The 23,428-nt window shown below is 41.6% G+C and overlaps 1 long non-coding RNA gene across 7 annotated transcripts; it reads left to right on the top strand.

Annotated features, from left to right (window-relative positions):
• The first annotated feature begins 1,837 nt into the window (after nt 1-1,837).
• On the top strand, nt 1,838-23,376 carry LOC112260609. Of its 7 annotated transcripts, none has more exons than XR_006084343.1 (9): nt 12,285-13,139; nt 13,505-13,956; nt 15,921-15,997; nt 16,237-16,286; nt 17,185-17,254; nt 17,431-17,655; nt 21,012-21,104; nt 21,730-21,820; nt 22,898-23,376. It is a non-coding gene; the product is annotated as an uncharacterized LOC112260609 (long non-coding RNA). The 7 variants fall into 7 exon arrangements; XR_006084344.1 differs by having other exon boundaries at nt 12,286-13,702; nt 13,866-13,956; XR_002955036.2 differs by lacking the exons at nt 12,285-13,139; nt 13,505-13,956 and adding an exon at nt 1,838-2,173.
• The last annotated feature ends 52 nt before the right edge of the window (nt 23,377-23,428 follow it).

Here is a 23,428-nt window from a genome sequence, read left to right on the forward strand (position 1 = left end):
CAAACGCTCCCTAAAGCACTTCAGCGAGCAGGCCTTTCTAATCGACATGGCCCGGCTATCCTGGAAGGATATTGACCTCATCCCGTCCGTAGAGGATGCCTGGTTGCTCTTTAAAAGTGCTTTCCTCACCATCTTAAATAAGCATGCCCCATTCAAAAAATGTAGAACTAAGAACAGATATAGCCCCTGTTTCACCCTAGACTTGACTGCCCTTGACCAGCACAAAAACATCCTGTGGCGTACTGCATTAGCATCGAATAGCCCCCGTGATATGCAACTTTTCAGGGAAGTCAGGAACCAATATACACAGTCAGTTAAGAAAGCTAAGGCTAGCTTTTTCAAACAGAAATTTGCATCCTGTAGAACTAAATCCAAAAGGTTTTGGGACACTATAAAGTCCATGGAGAATAAGAGCACCTCCTCCCAGCTGCCTACTGCACTGAGGCTAGGAAGCACTGTCACCACCGATAAATCTACGATAATCGAGAATTTCAATAAGCATTTTTCTACAGCTGGCCATGATTTCTACCTGGCTACCCCTACCCCAGCCATCAACTCTTCACCCCCCGCAGAAACTTGCCCAAGCACCCCCCGCTTCTCCTTCACCTAAATCCAGATAGCTGATTTTCTGAAAGAGCTGCAAAATCTGGATCCCTACAAATCAGCTGGGCTAGACAATCTGGACCCACTCTTTCTAAAATTAACGGCTGAAATTGTTGCAACCCCAATTACTAGCCTGTTCAACCCTGTTAACCCTGTTCAAGGCAACACCCCCTTTGTCCGCCTTTCCTTCCAGTTCTCTGCTGCCAATGACTAGAACGAATTGCAAAAATCACTGAAGCTGGAGACTTATATCACCCTCACTAACTTTAAGCATCAGCTGTCAGAGCAGTTTACCGATCACTGTACCTGTACACAGCCCATCTGTAAATAGCACACCCAACTACCTCATCCCCATATTGTTATTTGAATTATTTTGCTCTTTTGCACCCACTATCTCTACTTGCACATCATCATCTGCACATCTATCACTCCAGTGTTAATGGTAAATTGTAATTATTTCGCCATTATGACCTATTTATTGCCTTCCCTCCCTAATCTTACTACATTCATCCCATGTGTAACTTTGTGTTGTTGTTTTTGTCACACTGCTTTGCTTTATCATGCCCAGGTCGCAGTTGTAAATGAGAACTTGTTCTCAACTAGCCTACCTGGTTAAATAAAGGTAAAATAAATAAGACATTTAAAAAAATAGGGTATTGTGTGTAGATTTATAAGGGGAAAACATTTTTTAAATCAATTTTAGGATAAGGCTCTAACGTAACAAAAAGTGGAAAAAGTCAAGGGGTCAGGGTACTTTCTGAATGCACTGTAGTTTATCACTCAGAATTTAAATTGAGCATGTCATCAAAAGAACAGCAAAGAAGCAAAGAACCAGGGCTCGACTTTCTCTGAATGAGAGTTTTGGATCGTACTGTGAAATACGTTTGGTCGGGCTTTTGCTTCTCACACTATTCTGAGCAGCCCGTGTTTGAATTCACTGTTCTGGAAAATAAAAAGGCACGTTTATATACAGTGAAAGATTCCGAACTTATCAGTTCAGTTGTATTTTTCCATGGAGCATGAGGGCGTTTAACCCACCTGAACCTGCTACGTGCCTGGGGGAGGGTGTTTAGAGAGTGAGGAGACCAATGGAGGTGGAGGTGGCTGCCTTCTTATCAATCTATCTACATTTGATATCATACATCTTCTTCAGACTTCCTGCCTCTGCCTGCAGTCTTATGCAAGAACAGAACTCCCCTAGTCCCCTCTATATGTTTACTCAACCCTTTCCACACCCCTTAAAACCTCAATATTGCTTATGTTACAGATAATCTACCTTAAATTCCTTCTGTAGTTTTATGTCAGTTTGGAATTATGAACTGTATTTCAAACAGATCCCCCCCTCCACTCTTTGCAGTCAAAGTCTCATGATCGAGGGTGAACCCAATACCATTATTCTCAAAACACACTTCAGCCAGAAGGTCTACTCTGACACCAAACAAGCCAGCATGTCCCTCACCAGGGCACTGGTTCCAGTAGAGAGAGATGCATCCCATACTGTCTGACCAGATCGTTTGGCAAGCTGGAGATCAACAAGAACTCACCAGAGGGAGACAGCACTGTCAACCAGGTAGCTTGGGTTTCATTACTGTCACGTTCTGACCTTTATTTCCTTTGTTTTGTCTTTATTTAGTATGGTCAGGGCGTGAGTTGGGGTGGGCAGTCTATGTGTGTTTTTCTATGTTGGGGTTTTGAGTTCGGCCTAGTATGGTTCTCAATTAGAGGCAGCTGTCAATTGTTGTCCCTGATTGAGAATCATACTTAGGTAGCCTGGGTTTCACTTTTGGTTTGTGGGTGTTTGCTTCCTGTGTCAGTGCCACACGGGACTGTTTCGTTTCTATCCACTTTGTTATTTTGTATTCTGTCGTGTTCAGTTTGTGGACACTTCTCACGCTGCGTATTGGTCCGATCCTTGCTACTCCTCTTCAGATGAAGAGGAGGAATGCCATTACATTTACTGGCACATATCTGACCTTGGATGGACAATAAAGTTCTATTTAGTTCTATTATTTTCTATTCTATTGCTGCGAACCTAGGTTTGATTTATCATATCATTTTGATGGTCTGCCCTGCACTTTACAAAGCGTGGGGTGTGACTCCTTCCTGGGAGGGGCCAGGCTAGGTTGGTGCAGATGGTAGTCCAGAGGGTTTACGTTACCCCTGGCAGATCCCGCTCCATAAAGGCAAAAGCAGGTAGAGTATAGACGTCACATCTTATCGTGTTGTACAAAACCCCTCCAGCTCTTTTTTTTAATGGTCTTTCGACAGATTTGAACCAATGATCTCCCATCCGCTCTTTTCTTCTTTTTTGAGATCTGGTGCTCTTGTTACTGAAGCTCAAACTGTGTGTTACTCATGTAGGCCATGTACTTCCTCCTCTGAATTTGATTGAATTTAACTGTATAATATCATTTTGGTTTTCGACCACATGGAAAATGTATTCCCTCAATTAGGGTGGCAAAGGGTCGGAAACCTTCTAGAAATTTTCCAAGGGAAGTTAATCCCGGGAATTTTGCTTAAATTCATCAAAATTTTGCTGACAACAGTTAACCTTTGTTGTGGGATACACATCAGGTAATTCTAGGTCTTGTGGCATATTTTGGTTAAACTATCCCCAATTCAATGGAATTGTAACCCTCTGCATGCACTGTGCATTCTTCCATCACATGTACAGCTGCTTCTCAATATCTTGCACACTAATGAGATGCTATTGAGCCCACACTACTACACTGTCTGAGCCAAGGACAATATGCTTTCTGGTAAGTTTTGATTACAAAACTGGGTGGGGTGAATATATTTTATATGACATACATGATTTTTTTTGTTAACTAGTAAATAGTAGCTTACAGCAAAGTGTGTTTAAATAATTTCTAACTTGTTAACAATTTCTGCCAGTTTGTTTTTGCTATCATGTGGGTTTTAGCTTGCTTGAGCCTGCTAACTGAGGAGTGTTAATTGTTTCCATACATTTTGTAAAGTGTGCGCTGGAAGTCGGGAAACAAGTTCAGGGAGTGAATAATTTAATCAATAAATGAAACATAATACAAAGGAAGAAACACAAACAACGCAAAGACATGAAACAGAAACAGTGACGCCTGGGGAAGGAACCAAAGGGAGTGACATATAAAGGGCAGGTAATCAAGGAGGTGATGGAGTCCAGGTGAGTGTCATTATGCACAGATGCGCGTAACGATGGTGACAGGTGTGCGCCATAACGAGCAACCTGGTGACCTAGAGGCTGAAGAGGGAGTAGACGTGACACGTTTAATTTTAAAACATTTATCTTACAAAGGATTTGTTTAATCTAACTGCTTAACTATTTATCTTTACATGGAATTGTATTTTTACTCATTTAAAAAAATCTTTACAGGAAAATACCACGGGCACTATCTGATGTGTAGAGACATTTCACTGCAGCTAATGTAGAAGGAAAAGCTGTGTACATTTGCAAATACTGTGCCAAATAATATGTGAAGAATGCAACAAAGATGCAGAATCATCTGGCCAAGTGCATAAAGTTCCCTCAGCGCTCACAACAAGCAACCTCTGACAAATGTCCCTCTACTTCTATTCGAGGTGAAAATGATGAATCAGACACCTTATCGATAGCAACAGCTCATGGTTCTACTGGAATCAGACATTTTTTTGACTCAATGGAGGAACGTATTCAGAGAAATGCTGATGAATGTCTTGCTCGAGCTGTGTATGCAACTGGTTCACCTTTGATGCTCACATGCAATGTGTATTGGAAGAAATATCTGAATGTTCTTTGCCCTGTATACACCCCTCCAACCAGACATGGTTTATCTACTAATTTCCTGGATGCAGAGTTCATCAGAATTCAAGCAAAATAGAGAAAGCAGACTGTATTGCAATCATCTCTGATGGGTGGTCGAATGTTCATGGGCAAGGAATAATTAAGTACATCATCTCCACCCCTCAACTAGTATTCTACAATAGCACGGACACAAGGGACAACATACACACCAGTCTCTACATTGCAGATGAGCTGAAGGCAGTTATCAATGACCTTGGACCACAGAAGATATTTGCACTGGTGACAGACAATGCTGCGAACATGAAGGCTGCTTGGTCTAAAGTGGAGGAGTCCTACTCTCACATCACTCCCATTGGCTGTGCTGCTCATGCGTTGAATCTGCTCCTCGAGGACATCATGGCACTGATAACAATGGATACACTCTAAACTCTACAAGAGAGCCAAGGAAATGGTTAGGTATGTGAAGTGTCATCAAGTTACAGCAGCAATCTACCTCACCAAGCAAAGTGAGAAGAATAAGAGCACCACATTGAAGCTGCCCAGCAACAACTGTTGGGGTGTTGTTGTCATCATGTTTGACAGTCTCCTGGAGGGGAAGGAGTCTCTCTAAGAAATGTCAATATCACAGTCTGCTGATATTGACAGCCCCATCAAGAGGATCCTCCAGGATGATGTATTTTGGGAGAGCGTGTTAAGCAGCCTGAAACACCTGAAACCTATACTGCCCTACTAAACATTAACACATTTTTTGCCTTTTTGCTTGGTAGGGCAGTATAGCAGTAGCCCTTGCACGGATTGAGGGAGACAATGCCATCCTGTCTGATGTTCAGACTCTGCTTGCAGATGTAAGAGAAGAAATCCGTACTGCCCTGCCATCTTCACTGTTGCTCCAAGCAGAGGAAACTGCAGTTCTGAAGTACATCAAAAAGCGTGAAGACTTCTGTCTGAAGCCCACACACGCCGCAGCGTACATGTTGGACCCCAAGTATGCTGGCAAGAGCACCCTGTCTGGTTCAACAAGGCCTATGGTGTCATCATTACCATGTCTTGCCACCTTGGCCTGGATGAGGGCAAGGTTCTTGGCAGTCTGGCGAAGTACACTTCCAAGCAAGGGCTTTGGGATGGAGATGCAATATGGTAGTCGTGCCAACATATCTCATCAGCCACCTGGTGGAAGGGACTTTGTGGATCTGAGGCTTTCCCCTGTTTTTCCCCTGTTGCTTCCATCATCTTCCAAATCCCACAAACATCAGCTGTTTCAGAGCGCAACTGGGCCTTGTTTGGGAACACACAGACCAAAGCACGCAACAGGACGACCAATACAAGGGTTGAAAAATTGGTGGCCATCCGGGCAAATTTTGGGCTTTTTTTAGCCTGACAACGAGCCATCCTCAATAAGGTTGGAAAGTGGCAGAGAAGATGAGGCCTCAGAGTCTGATATTCAAGAGGTGGACATTGAGGAGGTCCAGGGAGAAGACATGGAAGCCTGAGAGTAAGACAACCAAAGCTTTAGTTTATAGACTATCATTTTACAGATGTACTGTATGTTTAATGCTATGGATCATTGGGGATCATTTAGTATTCCCTTTCTTTTGTTGTTCAGTGAAATCCTCCCATGTGAAGAGTCAACTCATTTAATTAAATTTAAATTTGTAACTAAATAGTTTTTTACATTTATATTGGAAGGATTTAATCATTTATGATAAGGTAAAAGGTTTATGTTTCTGTCTCCATATGATATGGTAAATACATCCAATGGAAAAAAACATCTACATTTAAATGGTATGAATATTAATTTGCATATATTCCCGTTAATTCCCATATATTCCCGTTAATTCCTACGGAAAGTTTCCAACCTCTGAATATTCCTCAAAATGTGCAACCATACCCTCAATGATTATTTTCTGCAGCAAGTTTCTCTGCCTCTTCTCTGACATTTGCCTTGGCTCTCCTTGGTGGCAACATGTGCCCCAGTTAAGTTTCTATCTTTTGTTAACTGAACAGACCCCCTCCACAGAGGGCTCTCTCTGTCTCCACTCTCCAGCCATATGGCATTGCTTGACAAAGGACACAAACATTTCTAATTTAATCCAGCCCTGCTGTGCTGTGAGTCGTGCTCCACCAGGCCAATTCTCTGGAACTAAAGACAGCATGCTGTGTTGTGGAGCTCTAGGGAGGGTCCCGTTGGGGCCTGGCTGGGCTGCAGCATCCCAGAGATGAGGGAGGGGATGCCCAGTATTGCCCACTCTAACCTTTGATTAAATGGCAGCCTACATGAAACCAATTTCCATTTATTGATTTTTATAAAGTTTTATTGTTAATGTTTTATATATATTTTTTCACACCAAATACAAACAAACAGCAACTTACAGACGCACACACATGACTACTTCTCATCTGCCCAGACCCGCAGGCTCACACCCACATCCCTAGTGCCTGCATTATTGTTTGCCACATGGTCTGAAACCGCACCATTTTGTTTCTCTTCGTTGTCCAAGCACTTTCCATATTTAAATAATAAATAATTTGATTTTTCCATTGTGTTAATGAATTATTTGATTTCCACATTTTATTACGCTTTTTTTCAAGATGAGTGATGAGAAGCGAATCGCCTAACACATCGGCTATCTCATTACACCCCCATATGACCATTTAATTCTGTTGTTCAGAGAGCAATGGCTATTTGCTTTAGGGGATAGCTTTTTTATTTTTTTTATTTTAGGCAGGCTTGACAGTTGCCTGAATATGGACCCTGGACTGGAGCTCAAAATGGAAGGGATGGTCGTTATATATATATATATATACAAATTGCACTGGAAGGAATAGTGCTGGGATGTGAGAGCATGGCCATTTGCAGTATTATGTTTGTTTAGGAGTCATATTGTTGAATCGCTACGATGCTTTATTACTTTTAGTACTCCCGGTGACTTTAAAGTCTTGTCGTGTTGGTTAATGAACACACTAGCACAGTACAGCCCAATCCTGGCCTGTCTGCCTTACGCATGCATGTAGTATATGACCTTTTGTTCCCTTCCCTGGCCTGTTGTTTTTGTTCTATCCTGCTGCTGAAAAGTACGGCTGTGGTTTTTGGGGCGGGGTGTCTGTGTGTCTGTGCGTTGGGAACACAGTGAGGCACACGTGAGGACTGGAGTGGTATGTTAGGGTATAAGGAAGGGGAGAGTCCCGGTCAGCTGACTAAGCTGTCACCTGACCGGCAGTAGTAATTTGACACCTCTGCTCCTGCCATGCTGCTACCGCTGATAAACATAGGAAACACACACACAGGCACATGCACGCACACATTGGAACACAATGCACAGGCTTCAGCCTCAATAGTCCACAACCAGATTGAGCTGGCTCAGGTGGGGGGCTCAAGGATATGGCATTGAGGTCTGGGATTTCAGATTATCAAATCAAATCAAATCAAATTTTATTTGTCACATACACATGGTTAGCAGATGTTAATGCGAGTGTAGCGAAATGCTTGTGCTTCTAGTTCCGACAATGCAGTAATAACGAGCAAGTAATCTAACTAACAATTCCAAAAAAAACTACTGTCATACACAGTGTAAGGGGATAAAGAATATGTACATAAGGATATATGAATGAGTGATGGTACAGAGCAGCATAGGCAAGATACAGTAGATGATATCGAGTACAGTATATACATATGAGATAAGTATGTAAACCAAGTGGCATAGTTAAAGTGGCTAGTGATACATGTATTACATAAGGATGCAGTCAATGATATAGAGTACAGTATCAACGTATGCATATGAGATGAACAATGTAGGGTAAGTAACATTATATAAGGTAGCATTGTTTAAAGTGGCTAGTGATATATTTACATCATTTCCCATCGATTCCCATGATTAAAGTGGCTGGAGTAGAGTCAGTGTCATTGACAGTGTGTTGGCAGTAGCCACTCAATGTTAGTGGTGGCTGTTTAACAGTCTGATGGCCTTGAGATAGAAGCTGTTTTTCAGTCTCTCGGTCCCAGCTTTGATGCACCTGTACTGACCTCGCCTTCTGGATGGCAGCGGGGTGAACAGGCAGTGGCTCGGGTGATTATGCCCCTGCCTGCCTGCCTGCCTCTCTGCTTGAGCCTGTTATTCAGTGTCCAGTGTTGAGTAATAGGAATTTGCCCAATTTTAAAATATTGTTTCCATTTAGTCAACTGAAGTGATAATGTTGTCATGTTTTTTGGGTGTAGTAATGCAATATTTGAAGGAATCTTGGTTCTGTTTTTCTATTTAGTGTTTGTTTTAAGAAATTATTATTGATGGATTGGGAGTGGAGTATTATTGATGGATTGGGAGTGGAGTATTATTGATGGATTGGGAGTGGAGTATTATTGACGGATTGGGAGCGGAATACTATAGATGGATTGGGAGTGGAGTATTATTGATGGATTGGGAGCGGAGTATTATTGATGGATTGGGAGCGGAGTATTATTGATGGATTGGGAGCGGAGTATTATTGATGGATTGGGAGCGGAGTATTATTGATGGATTGGGAGCGGAGTATTATTGATGGATTGGGAGCGGAGTATTATTGATGGATTGGGAGCGGAGTATTATTGATGGATTGGGAGCGGAGTATTATTGATGGATTGGGAGCGGAGTATTATTGATGGATTGGGAGCGGAGTATTATTGATGGATTGGGAGCGGAGTATTATTGATGGATTGGGAGCGGAGCATTATTGATGGATTGGGAGCGGAGTATTATTGATGGATTGGGAGCGGAGCATTATTGATGGATTGGGAGCGGAGTATTATTGATGGATTGGGAGCGGAGTATTATTGATGGATTGGGAGCGGAGTATTATTGATGGATTGGGAGCGGAGTATTATTGATGGATTGGGAGCGGAGTATTATTGATGGATTGGGAGCGGAGTATTATTGATGGATTGGGAGCGGAATACTATAGATGGATTGGGAGCGGAGTATTATTGATGGATTGGGAGCGGAGTATTATTGATGGATTGGGAGCGGAGCAAGTATTATTGATGGATTGGGAGCGGAGTATTATTGATGGATTGGGAGCGGAGCAAGTATTATTGATGGATTGGGAGCGGAGCTTTCTACAATGTAGAAAATATAAAAAATAAAGAAAAGCCAGTTAATGAGTAAGTGTGTCCAAACTTTTGACTGGTACTGTATGTTAGTGTAATGTAGGCCTAGTCTATAACCCAATGTAGGCCTAGTCTGGCCCAATGGCCCCCTTAAGTCATCTAGCTCAGGGATGGGCAACTGGCGGCCGTCGCAGCCCCCCTTTTGTAGGCCCACGAATAAAGCCCCCCCCTCAAAAAAAATATATATATTTGTTATTTTTTTGGAACTCAGTCGTGGTCTCAACTTACTGTTGAGAGTTAGAATAGTAGAATACACAAGCTTCAATTTCGACGTTCGGTTGTACATAAGCATTTTTTGTCTGCTAACATTTTTTATACTAGTAAGTTAGTCTAGTGGCAAGCTATCTAAAATTGTAGTAAACATGGTCGGATTACTGACCGGGGGGACCCCATTGATTTTGTTAGTCACTTTCACTAAGATATTATATAAAAACTGCAAATGTTTCTTTCCATTCTATGGCAAACTGTGTAGAATTGCAGGAAATTAACGTAAAAAAAAAAAAAATCTCTCCGCTGGCAAGAGGGGGGCCGCTAAGTGTTTTTCTCACAAGGTGGGCCCAACAAAATTTCACTTAGGACCCTCCAAAAGGCTAGGGGCGGCCCTGACTGCATGTGTGGGTATGGATGTGGGTTTGCAAACCCGCGAGCCACTGTGGCCCCTCATGATGAGTTCAGATTTTTTTGTTGCCCCCACCCCCATCGAAGTTGCCTGTCTCTGGTCTGGCTAAAGGAAGTAGGATGGGTGACCTGAAGACCTTGTACTATGTCCCCAATATATATGACTCACTCTTCTGTTCAGCTAATTTTCTCTGGTCCTGTTGTTGTTGGATTTATAGACTGTTCCTTTCACATACACACGGGACAGAGGAATCCAGGATTATATTTATGCTCGAAGAAGAAGATGTTTAGTTCCAGTAAATTCGGAATTGAATAAACAAGAAGATTAACTGTTTGCAGAGAGGGAGTGAGGAGTAGAGAGGAGAGGAGGGAGAGAGGAGGACAAGATGGGTGGGAGAAGAGGATGAAGGGGGAGAGGAGGGGAGTGAGGAGAAGGAGGGAGGGAGGGAGAGAGAGAGAAGAGGGAGAGGAGAGGAGGAGGAGGGTTGGTATTTTCGCAGTAGAGCAGGGAACACAATGTGCTGCAGGGATCCAGTTACATGCATGTTTATCACACTCTGTGACATGATTGGTGGACTGCACAGAGGAAGGAATCCCGCCTCCACACCTCCTGCCAATGAGGCCTCTCGGCTGTGTTCTTAGTGTGTGGGTCGCTTACTTACTGTGGGGCCTGCCAAGTGGTGTGTGGGTGAGTCAATGTGTGAGGAGGTATGTGTGCTCAATGGATCTTAATTCCTGGAAGAACCCCAGAGTTGCTGAGAATTCCTGTGATTGCTCACAAATTCCCAAAATCAGCCTGTGACTGTTTGAGGAAGTGGTTCTGGAGAAGGCTAAAAAGAGGGGCTGAATGGGGGATAGTTTTAGTTTAGAGGCTGAGTGGGTGGTTGTTTATGTCAAGATGGTAATACCACGAGACTCCTCTCTCTCACCCCTCTCCCCAACTCTATCTCTATATACTCACTTTAGGTCTTCAGGTTTGAACCTGCTCTGCTGTCGACAGAATTCTAAACTTGTTTTGGCTTAAGTTTTGTGCCACAGTTAACTCTAAAACTGTGACTGTTTAGACTGGCCATTGTGGACAAAGTGAGCTATTCTGGATCAGACTCTGATTTCAGGTCAATTTTGTTAACATTCAAAAATGAGAAGTGATTGTCAGTTTAAATCAGAGAGTAGGGGGTCTTTTTATTTAGTTCCACCCAAAATGATCAATCTTCCAAATGAATGTAGCTATAAATATGTGTTTGGTAACTAATATGCACTAAGATGCACAAATGTCTTGACCACAGCACAAAGACATACTAGCTGTAACAGGAGACATGTCAACACTATATTTAGTGTCACTGTAAACAATTTAATATTAGACTGCTTCTCTGTCCCTGCCTTCATTGTTTGTTTGTTTTTAAATCACAAAAGTCCAGAAGTTGTGGGCGGAGCTAAAAAGTTAGCTGTCAGAAGTATTACAATGTAAACTTACTTTTAATCCGTCTGTCTGCTTCATTTCAAGGCATGGTACATGGGGGAGTAGTGAGATAGCTAATGGGCTGGATGATTCTCGTCTCATCACTCATCTTGAAAAAACATGGACTAAAAACGTATAAATATCTAATGATTTATTATTGAAATATTGATATACAGTTGAAGTCGGAAGTTTACATACACTTAGGTTGGAGTCATTAAAACTTGTTTTTCAGCCACTCCACATATTTCTTGTTAACAAACTATAGTTTTGGCAAGTCAGTTAGGACATCTACCTTGTGCAAGGCACAATTAATTTTTCGAACAATTGTTTACAGACAAATTATTTCACTTATAATTCACAATTCCAGTGGGTCAGAAGTTTACATACACTAAGTTGACTGTGCCTTTAAACAGCTTGGAAAATTCCAGAAAAGGATATCATGGCTTTAGAAGCTTCTGATGGGCTAATTGACATAATTTGAGTCAATTGGAGGTGTACCTGTGGATGTATTTCAAGGCTAATCAAATACTAATTGAGTGTATGTAAACTTCTGACCCACTGGGAATATGATGAAAGAAATAAAAGCTGAAATAAATAATTCTCTCTACTATTATTCTGATATTTCACATTCTTAAAATAAAGTGGTGATCCTAACTGACCTAAGACAGGGAATTTTTACTATGATTAAATGTCAGGAATTGTGAAAAACTGAGGTTAAATGTATTTGGCTAAGGTGTATGTAAACTTCCGACTTCAACTGTAGCATGGGTGACCAAGGAAAAACAAATTGATACAGTGTTAGGCAACGTGGCAAACAATAATGCAGGCACTAAGGATAGGGGTGTGAACATGTGGATCTGGGCAGAATAGATGTAGTTATTTTTTGTGTGCGTCTTGTAATTGTTGTTCGTAAGTGTAAGTTTGTATATGCAGTGTATTTTAAAAAACAAACATTTTTTTATTAAAAAATATTATTAAAAGAAAATTGTCACAACTATTTTCTGATAAGTATATACTATTATAAATAATGACAGTATAAGCATGGATGATGATTACCTTATTTGCCTTATTGAGTAATTGAAACTTTGCCAAAGAGTGTAGTAGACTGATATTTCTTCTTTGTTTATTGGACTCATCCATTGTCTCCTATACTTGAGTAGGATTTAGATTGGTAATTGTCAATTACCAAACCAGTTAAAACAACACCTTAATTTAACACTATACCGTTCCCTAGGAAAGTAATGTGATGTGAAGAATGTAGTGAGATATTTTCAGGTCCCTTGAAATGAACACAGACAGACCAATGTTTACCAACACCGTTTATATATCCAATCATGTGACTAGAATAGAAACCAACAGACTCAAAACATTCCTAATGTCTGGAAAATAAAATTGAACATTTGTCTGTTACAAGCCTATCCCTTCTCCTCCTCCTCCTCCCCCTATTTTTCCTCCCTCTCTCCTAACGGAGGGCATAGAGCACGAAGAGAAGCAGTCCCCTCCCTGTTGTCTTTAACCTGTCTTTCACCTCCCTCTTAGGACTGGTAAGTACAGGGGCTGTGTCTGGACTTGAAGGGCTGACTCCTATCTCCTTCTGCCAAAACTTACTGCTAACTCCTCATATTAACTCCTACTAATTCCTCCTGCGGACTCCTCCTGCTAACTCCCTCTGATATCCCTCTGTTAGTCCTAGTAACTCCTCCTGCTAACTCCCTCTGATATCTCTCTGTTAGTCCTAGTAACTCCTCCTGCTAACTCCCCCTGATATCTCTCTGTTAGTCCTAGTAACTCCTCCTGCTAACTCCCCCTGATATCTCTCTGTTAGTCCTAGTAACTACTCCTGCTAACTCCCTCTGATATCTCTCTGTGAGTACTAGTAACTCCTCCTGCTATGTCCTTCTACTCCTAGGTTGCTGGGAGCAGCAGTATGCAGTAGCAGAGCAGCACATCTTGTTTACTAGGCCAAAGGTCCTCTCTCTCAGCAGCCAGCCTGTCAAACCAGCCACCAACCTCACACAATTCAACATAAACCCTATTCACAAAGCAGAGGGTTTGGGTTTGGTTCAAAGCAGTGGTTTGGTTCAAAGCAGTGGGTTTGGTTCAGAATGTTGGTTCAATTAATATTATATTCTTACGCCATCACCAACATAAATTATTATATGAATACAGATTATAAATGATAGTCAATGGACTGGCAAACGACAACCTTTTCTTGCAACCCTCAATTGATTTCCCTCCATTCTCCCTGTTCCTATGTGGATTGATCCCAGGCTGTGTGAGCTGGTCCCGGACTGCTAGGGGATGTTCAGTGTGGTCCAGCTCCACACCCTGCCAGGACCTCCTTCACCTCTACACCAGGAGGTCAGAGAGAGTCGCACACACACCTACGGACACAGATTCACACACACACACACACACACACACACAGACACACACATACACACCATCTAATGTAGGCCGTTTCACCTGAACTTCAACTTAGGGCTACAGACTATTGTTAGTTCAAGGTTTGTATTTTCCTGTACACATGTATTTATTAAGATTTTAGTGATTATTTGCAAGTCTCCCTAGCAGGGCCAACACAGCTCTGGACTAAGGCCTGTTATATCTGATATCCGAGCCTGAAGCTAAAGCTACAAAAACAGGTGTGAACTGTGAATGATCAATAGCTGCCAAATGTGTCGCCAATATGAAAGCCATGGACAGTTTCCACTGCACTCATTTAACCTATGTACCTCTCATAAGAACTTTCCATCCTGAGTTCAAGATGGCCGCCCACTGATCATCCTGCCATGTCACTGTCCCATGTTTACATGTAAAGTGATACATCATCGGTGCACGCACTGATCCTATGAGTTACTTTCCACAGTCAGGAGCTCAGATTAGTAACAGTTTAGGAACTGGTGTGGGGACATTTAGAGGAGGGGTTAGAGTGCATCCCATAATTTCGCAGGGTGTTGTCTACAGTCAGCCATGATGGATATATCACCTTCAGGAGCAAAAACAAAGGCCCAATCCCAAATCGACCCCTAAGCCCTGTGCCCATGTGGAGATCTGAGAGGATTGGACAGGTGAAAGCAATACGGTGAAACTTCCACCTAGCCTATCAGAGGTCAAGGTGGTGTGATAACCATATTACGTACACCTGTTAAATCCTCTCAGATCTCCAGAAGTGCATAGGAGTTAGGAGTCAATTTGGGATTGCACCAAACAGATGTAGCCACCATCTTATACTCTGTGCAAAAGAAAACATCCATGTCATATACAATAGCTGGTGTTCAATCTTTTAAAAAGCCTCTCTATCAAGGCTTAAATAAGTGTTATTAATAATTTGTTGGCACTTAAAAACCTCCATATTTTAACCATCATTAAATCAACAATTACATAACGCTGATGTAATGATGTACAGTCAGTTTAAGATAAATGTTAGTGTTGTCCTTGACTCCCCCTTTTCAGCACTCACATACTCCCACATGTAGAAAGCTACAATAACGCTACATTCAGATCTCAGTAACAAAATAATGTGTGAGGTGAGCTCAGTCTTTACCCTGACCTGTTGGACCAGCCTGGGCTGCAGAGCCAGTTATGTACACAGATACCCTGTGATTAGGACCTGGGGAACTGGTTCCTAACAACAGACTGAGTGACAGCATGAGGAGGAATAGCAACGTCAACTCCACCTTTCACACACTGACTAACTGGTGGTCCTGAACTCAAAAAGGACAAGTTTAATTCAGTTTGGTTTTGGGGTGGGGATGCTATCGCTTTTTTTCAGGTTTTGCGACATCCAGACCCTCAGCCATCAAAACTGTCAATTGAAACCAATAGAAGCCATACTTGTTTTTGTGTGTGATTTACATAGGGTGTTTGTTCTAAGTTCCACTTTTCAGTGTGTGTGAGATTGATAGTGATAAAGGGAGGTGTGTATCGCACCAGTCTCAGCATGCTTTCTGTTGATTCTGTAAAACTATAAAGTGCCCTGCCTTAACAGATCTGTGATTCCATAGAAGTGAAATGAACTGTGATGTTGTTGCACCTCCCTCCCTGTATAGCTTGTACCTCACTGTCTTCTTCATCTTCTCTCTCGCAGGTATAACAGACTCTTACCTGACAGTCTGGCCACCTGTGATACCACTGTAATTTATATTGAGAACCCATGGTATTGTGGTTCATTTATGTGAGCATAAGAAACTGCCTATGCAAACTCTCTGTACTGACTGAATTAAAGCTCAGACACACCGGTAGGATTGTCAAACGTTTGCCTACCGACAGTACTTAGCACCTCTGAACAGTGTCGGAAGTCAATCTCTTTTGTGTTCAAACAGCAAAGACCTTGGAAGTCGACAGCTTTTATCCCCTCTATACCTGCCTCCTACACAACAAACCCTGAGACATACTGCAGGTAACTAGTGACACACACACACACACACACACACACACACAGAACTGAAGTCTAACCCAACTCAACAGTTTGAGATGCTTTCGTCTCTCCTCCTTGTTTTTACCTCCCCAACTATTCCTCCAAACGTGTATTGAGTTGTTAACTCCAGATTACACCATTTTCCTTTACTCTGACTCTTTGTTGAACCTGTAGAAATCAAATATGCATTGTTGTAAGTAACTACCTGTTATATGTTTCAGTGTGAGCTGAGCAGCCATCGCTTTAGCTGTCATCCACAAATAAAATGCAGGTACTTTCAAATGCATCTTGGAATTCAATAAGAATGTATAGACATCACTGAGAAACTGTCATCTGTGATATGTATCTTATTAGAGACGTGTAGATGTAAATCAACTGAAGAGTTGACAGGAACATGATCACGTCCTGTTGTGGTGGACAGACGCTGGTGATTTGAACTGGCTGTTGATAAGACAAGAGGCAACAACTGACGTAGCGAGCAGCCTTCACTATCTGTGTGCATACTAAAATATCTAACAGGCATTCTTTTCCATTGATCTGTGAAACCTTTACACTTTGACCTCTGGGAGGGAGAAACAGTAATAGCCCAGAACAAAGTGAGTGGCAAAGTCCAATGCTTTCTGTCTATACCACTCTTTTTCATGCCAGTCATCAAATAAATGAATCAGAGCAACCACACTGAACCAGCAGAGCCTTGTGCTTTTTATTTGACAGTTAGACAGAAATGTGTTTATTCACTAAGACACTTGATAAGTGTCTTACACTGACTAAGGGACTGGAGTCAGCAGTATGTGTGTGTGTGTGTCTATTGAGGCAGCACATAAGGGAGTGCTGCACACTTAGGATTGTATTTTCCAAGTAAGCTCAGTCTCTCACACCCATTTCTTTCTCTCCCTCCCTGTCTCTCTCTGTGTCTCTCTGTCTCTCTCACACACACTCTCGCTCTGTCTCTATCTCTTGTCTCTCTCTCTCTCCCTCCCTGTCTCTCTCTGTGTCTCTCTGTGTCTCTCTGTCTCTCTCTCTCTCTCTATTAATCTGCAGTAATGAATGATCCCATCTCCCTTTTCTCTTGTTCTCTTTATTATGATATTGGCTAATATATGAATGATACCCCCTATTCCCATCCCCCACTATATCTCTCACTCTCCACCCATCCCTCTCCCCTCCAGTCTCAATGTAGTGATGTGGGTCAGTCTGCAGCAGCAGCCCGGGGGGTTGCATTCAGCTTAATACAGCTAGGTGAGACAACCACATATCACAGTCGTAGTCAGTACACTATCTCAATAAAGAAAATATCAGCAAAGTCAGTGCTAGTAGGAAAAGACAAGTGCCAGGTTGTTGTCATTTATCACCTCCAATGTCAGGTTCAAACTACTTTTTTATGATGCTATGCCATTATTTCTCTCCATGTTTAGGTTTGTGCGTGGATCCTGTGCGTGGAGCAGTCATTTGTGCAGCCTTTGGTATCTGTGTGATGCCCAGATACTGAGAGCACAGTGGGCCCGTGGTCACTAGCATTGTCTCAGACCCACTACTTACCTCAGCCTCTACCTCAAGCCCAGCCCAGGCTTTACCGTAGCCTGTGAGGCTGGATCCTCTGAGCCCAGAAACACCACCTAACTCTCTTTGCATGTTTTCGGGTCAGTATATATACTGTACACGTCATTCACCTTTGTGGCTTGAAAGTCACGCTGTCTTCCTTTATCAATTATTTTCAGGGTTGGCCCAGATGTTGTTTTGTTACAGAAAGACAAACAGTTGTTATTTTGAGTGTTTTGTGGCTGTAGCCTATCTATATGTCTTGCTTTGTGAGAAACAGAAAGGCGTTCTTGTGGTTAGCCGAATGCATTGTGTTCTTCCGCTGTTATTCACAGTTTCCCTCAAGCAGTTGAGCCACTGATTCTGACAACCTTTTAAGGCCCTCCAATATAGCTAGCTGTGGACTGAAGAACAAATCATTCAAGGAATGAACTTTATAACACTCACACCTTGTTGGTATAAATGCAAAGTCATTTGTGAGTAAAATTGACCTGGTTTGTGTTCTTTTTATTGGATTAATCCAATATGTTTTGGTATGTGTTTATTGAATGACTTATCAATCAGGACAAGCTGCTCTTTCTCTATTTACTAATGGTAATTAAGAGATAATAGACAAGCTTCCAAGATATGTAACTTTCAAAACACAGAAATCTGACCATCATGCATAATACGGGCCAGATTTATGATTTTTGAAAGTTACATATCTTGAAAACTTGATTGCTGACATGCAATCAACATATCAACAATGTACTATTGAAACAAATGGCAAAAGATATCGTATTTGGGTGGAGTTGTCCTTTAAGTGATCAAATCAAACTAAAGAGTAATGTAAGCCCTTAAGGTACTGGAAACAAATCCATTCACTGTCTGTCTGCACTACAGCCTATTTTATGTGCAAATGTAGGGAAAGTTGAGTAAATCACGACTAGCTGCATCTGTTAACATCCTGTGTCACAGCAGAGATCAAAGGTGAAACTGTGAACCCTCTGGATTAGTTCAGGTCTCCTTCCCTTGTCTTCCATGTTGGATCAAACTGTGAACCCTCTGGATTAGTTCAGCTCTCCTTCCCTTGTCTTCCATGTTGGATCAAACTGTGAACCCTCTGGATTAGTACAGGTCTCCTTCCCTTGTCTTCCATGTTGGATCAAACTGTGAACCCTCTGGATTAGTTCAGGTCTCCTTCCCTTGCCTTCCATGTTGGATCAAACTGTGAACCCTCTGGATTAGTTCAGGTCTCCTTCCCTTGTCTTCCATGTTGGATCAAACTGTGAACCCTCTGGATTAGTTTAGGTCTCCTTCCCTTGCCTTCCATGTTGGATCAAACTGTGAACCCTCTGGATTAGTTCAGGTCTCCTTCCCTTGTCTTCCATGTTGGATCAAACTGTGAACCCTCTGGATTAGTTCAGGACTCTCTCACTGGTCTTTCATGTTTGATCAGCTGGCAGAATAATACAACAAACACCAATGCCTGAATCACACTACTTACACGAACCTGAACCATGCTGTCCTGGCTCAGATAGTTTTTTTTCTTCAAATTGTCCTTTCCAGCACGGTTCCAGCAACTATGGTAACCAGGCCAGCACTGTACAGCTCTGCTTGGCTCTGTAGTATAGAAAAGGGTTTAATATATCTTCATCTACACTCGTAAGTACCTTCTAACTTTTGGCAGCTTGCCTTGGCTCTGTGTGAAGGCTCAGAGTTTTTTTAATCAAGTTGGATATTATCTATGGTCCCTTCAGAAAGTATTCATATCTCTTGACTTATTCCACATTTTGTTGTGTTGAATTCTGAATTCAAAATGTATTAAATGTATTTGTTTTTCACCCATCTACACACAATACCCATAATGACAAAATGAAAACATGTATTTAGAAATGTTAGCACATTTATTGAAAATGAAAAGCAGAAATATCTCATTTACATAAATATTTACACCCACGAGTCAATACATGTTAGAATCACCTTTGGCAGCTTTGACAGCTCTGAGTCTTTCTGGGTAAGCTGGTCTTGTCCTTTCCAGCACGGTTCCAGCAACTATGGTAACCAGGCCAGCACAGTACAGCTCTGTAGTATAGAAAAGGGTTTAATATGTCTTTATCTACACTCATATACTCGGGCGGCAGGTAGCCTAGTGTTCCCTGGTAGGCCGTCGTTGTAAATAAGAATTTGTTCTTAACTGACTTGCCTAATTAAATAAAGCTTTTTTTAAAAAGCGTTGTACAATATTAGCACATTATTATTTTTATAATTCTTCAAGATCTGCCAAGTTGCTTGTTGATCATTGCTGGACAGCCAAGTCTTGCCATAGATTTTCAAGCAGATTTAAGTCAAAACTGTAACTTGGTTACCAACACCAGTGTACATTATTTTTTATCCTGTACAGGCTTCCTTCTTTGCACTCTGTCATTTTAATTAGTATTGTGGAGTAAATACAATGTTGTTGATTCATCCGCAGTTTTCTTCTATCACAGCCGTTTAACTCTGTAACTGTTTGAAAGACACCATTAGCCTCATGGTGAAATCCCTGAACTGTTTCCTTCTTCTCCGGTAACTAAGTTAGGAAGGACGCCTATATCTTTATAGTGACTGGGTGTATTGATACACCATCCAAAGTATAATTAATAACTTCACCGTACTCTAAGGGATATTCAATGTCTGCTTTTTTTATTTTACCCTTCTACCAATAGGTACCCTTCTCTGCGAAGCATTGGAAAACCTCCCTGGTTTTTGGGGATGAATCTGTTTGAAATTCACTGCTTGACTGGGGACCTTGCAGATAATTGTATGTGTGGGCTACAGAGATGAGGTAGTCATTCAAAAAAGTTATGTTAAACACTATTATTGCACACAGAGTGACTCCATGCAACTTATTATGTGACTTGTAAAGCACACTTTTACTCCTGAACATATTTAGGCTAGCCATAACAAAGTGGTTGAACACTTATTGACTCAAGACATTTCAGCTTTTACTTTTTAAATAATTTGTACAATTTTCTAAAAACATAAGTCCACTGACATTATGGGGTATTGTGTGTAGGCCAGTGATACAAAATCTACATTTAATACATTTTTTATTGAGGCTCAAATATTTTTTTTGGGGGAGTCAAGGGGTGTGAATACTTTCTGAAGGCACTGTATCTTACATAAGTTGTTGTGCATGTGTGGTCCTGGCCGCATCTCGGGCCATTAACTGAGAATGTGTCAGTTTGGTTAAGGGAGTAAACGCTTGCTATCCTTATCATCTCACAGATAAGAATTGCATTTTTATTTTCTCACAGAGCTAGTTATATCTTTCGTTTTTAAGCCAAACCACAGTGTAATATTGATAAGATGATTAAACCGCTAAGTCCCAGTTTCCGCCCTTGTTGCTTGCCTATGTGAACCAGGTTGGTCAGTGTGGTGTCCTGTAGTGGTTTGTTTCTCTGGCTGGTACTGATGGTTGTGTTGGTGTTTACAGGGTGTGATAGTTGGTGTGGATGAGGACAGCCTACTCCTGGCCAGTCTGCAGCTTATGTGGGAGTGACTGCTTGGAGATGGCACCCCAAAAGCTGTAAGTCTTCAATGCACTTGCTGATAAGCTATAGTGGATAAGCCTAATAAACTGTTTGAATTATTGGTTTACCAATACAATAGAATATAATAACTGAATTTTTCCCAGAGGGGTCTCGGGAACTCGGGATGGCTGGGAAATGTGAAGTCATCATCTGTATTATAACACCTTATGTCTGTGCTGTCTCTAGTCAAGCATTCGATTGTGTGGCTTGTGATTCCCTGCCGAGAGTCTGTGATTTTGAGTTCTAGTTATGTGAATGTGTATTGGCAAATGTCTGTATTTTCAATGTGTGATAGCAGTGTATATGCATATAGTAGCAGAAATTGAAGTATGATCAAATCTAATCTTAATCAAGGTGTGAGCTCAAAACATCGTATCACTTTAAGGGTATCCTCATACTTCTGTATTTTCTTACAGTGTCGCTGTCAAATAAAGCCTTTGACTGTATCGTTATGAGAAAGTGAAACTGTCAAAAAATGCTCTGAAATAAAGTCCATGCTTATAATATCTTATAACATTCTTATAATGCATGTGCTGTAATACATGAAGAACTGTAGTTTGATGGACCAGTACATTCAAACACATAGTATGGTGACTATTCTCTCTCTCTGCTGTTTTCTAGCTCCAGCAGAGCACCATCATGCCTGTGTGTTACTCTGCAGCCTCTGGCCATGAGGGGAGTTCTCTCTCGCTCACCTGTTATGTAATATACGGTACATTACCTTCCTTTTATTTATGTAGACAGTGCTTATCTCTCAGTTAAGTATGGTTAAGTGCACCAGTACAGCATCTGGATCCTCCCATGTGTCAGAACAAACTCAGTATATTTGCTGACACAGTGACATCATTGTCATCTGTCCAATGTCCCGTAGTTAGACTGTGATAAGAGATCTGTGTCACGTTGTTAACAATGATTTGGAAGACAGGCGCAGGAATGCGTAATAGTTTTTTTAATTATACCCCATATTACGGCGTGTAAAGGCACGGGGACAAACACCAAACAAACACAGGGTTGAAACCCAAACAAAAGAGCGAGGAGTACCTCAAATAAATACACACACGCACAATGATTAACACGCGGACTAGACCCGTAATCATCTGCGCAATCCACAAGTGCACAAAAGCCCAAAACACACAGCACAGGTACTCACACGCACCAATGTACATTGTAACAATAATGGACAGCACCATGATGAACAAAGGGCACATATATACAAATACAATCAGTGGGAATAGGGGCCAGGTGTGCGCAATGAAAGTTCGGGAGGGATCCGTGACAATCTGTTTAGAACAATGGCCTCACTCACTCACACAGATCAATAGTGTAAGAGAAGCCACATGATACTAGTGTCGCTGAAGTTGGCTCTATATTGCCTTCTAATATATAACCACTAGTTTCACCATATACCACCATCAGAGCCATATATCTAAATGTATGGCTCTGACCATCATATACCATCAAGCATTCTTGGTATATTCTTAGCTTACATCCATTATTGAGAATCCGGGCAACCCAGGTTAACTGAAGTGGATCAGCACCACATACCGTATCCAATACATATATTGTCTATTGAATTTTTGCATTGGGTGTTTTCCCCCCACCAATCTAATAATAACAATACTGTGTTTTGTCGTCAGAAACTATATTATACGAGTAACATTGACATTTGATGGTTAGCTTAGCTTCAACTTTTGTTCTCATTGAGCATGTCTAACTTGTATGTAAGACCATATCCTAAGACTATTGATCCATGGTTAGGTTTTGATTGCCCATGTGCTGGAGTTTCCAGGTTGCAAGATGGAGAATGTGTTGGGGAGGGAGGTGGGCCCCATCAGCGCTTACATCCGTGCGGTCACCAGGAAACCTGCCCTGTGCATCGGCCTGGAAGACATCTGCCTCTGAGGCTGTCAAAGTGGGGAGTGGGACCCCATGAAATAAATCTGTAAGACTGAGGCCTCTTCAGCCCAGCCCCACAAGCTCTCTCTGTACAGAATGTGAATAATTGGTGAAAAAATAGATCTGTTTGTGTGTTACTGATGGGTTAGGACCCAGGAGCTGACAGCCCAAGGTTAGAACTGACAGACCAGAGAGGAGCAACATATGTCGAACTTGGCCCACGTGGGTCCAACTGGTGACTGTAAAATATACCTGTTTGCTGTAAATAGCCACACGTTTCTCTGCGTTTCCTTGAATATCTACCTCCTAATATATTTCTGAAGATGAATGGTACTTATACTCTGTCAATAAACATTGTATTATGCTAGTGTATGTATAGTTATTTTTTCATTTTTTTAAATGATTTGACCTTTTTCTGGTCTTT

This window comes from Oncorhynchus tshawytscha, linkage group LG10 (assembly GCF_018296145.1).
Source record: "Oncorhynchus tshawytscha isolate Ot180627B linkage group LG10, Otsh_v2.0, whole genome shotgun sequence".
Taxonomy (NCBI): domain Eukaryota; kingdom Metazoa; phylum Chordata; class Actinopteri; order Salmoniformes; family Salmonidae; genus Oncorhynchus; species Oncorhynchus tshawytscha.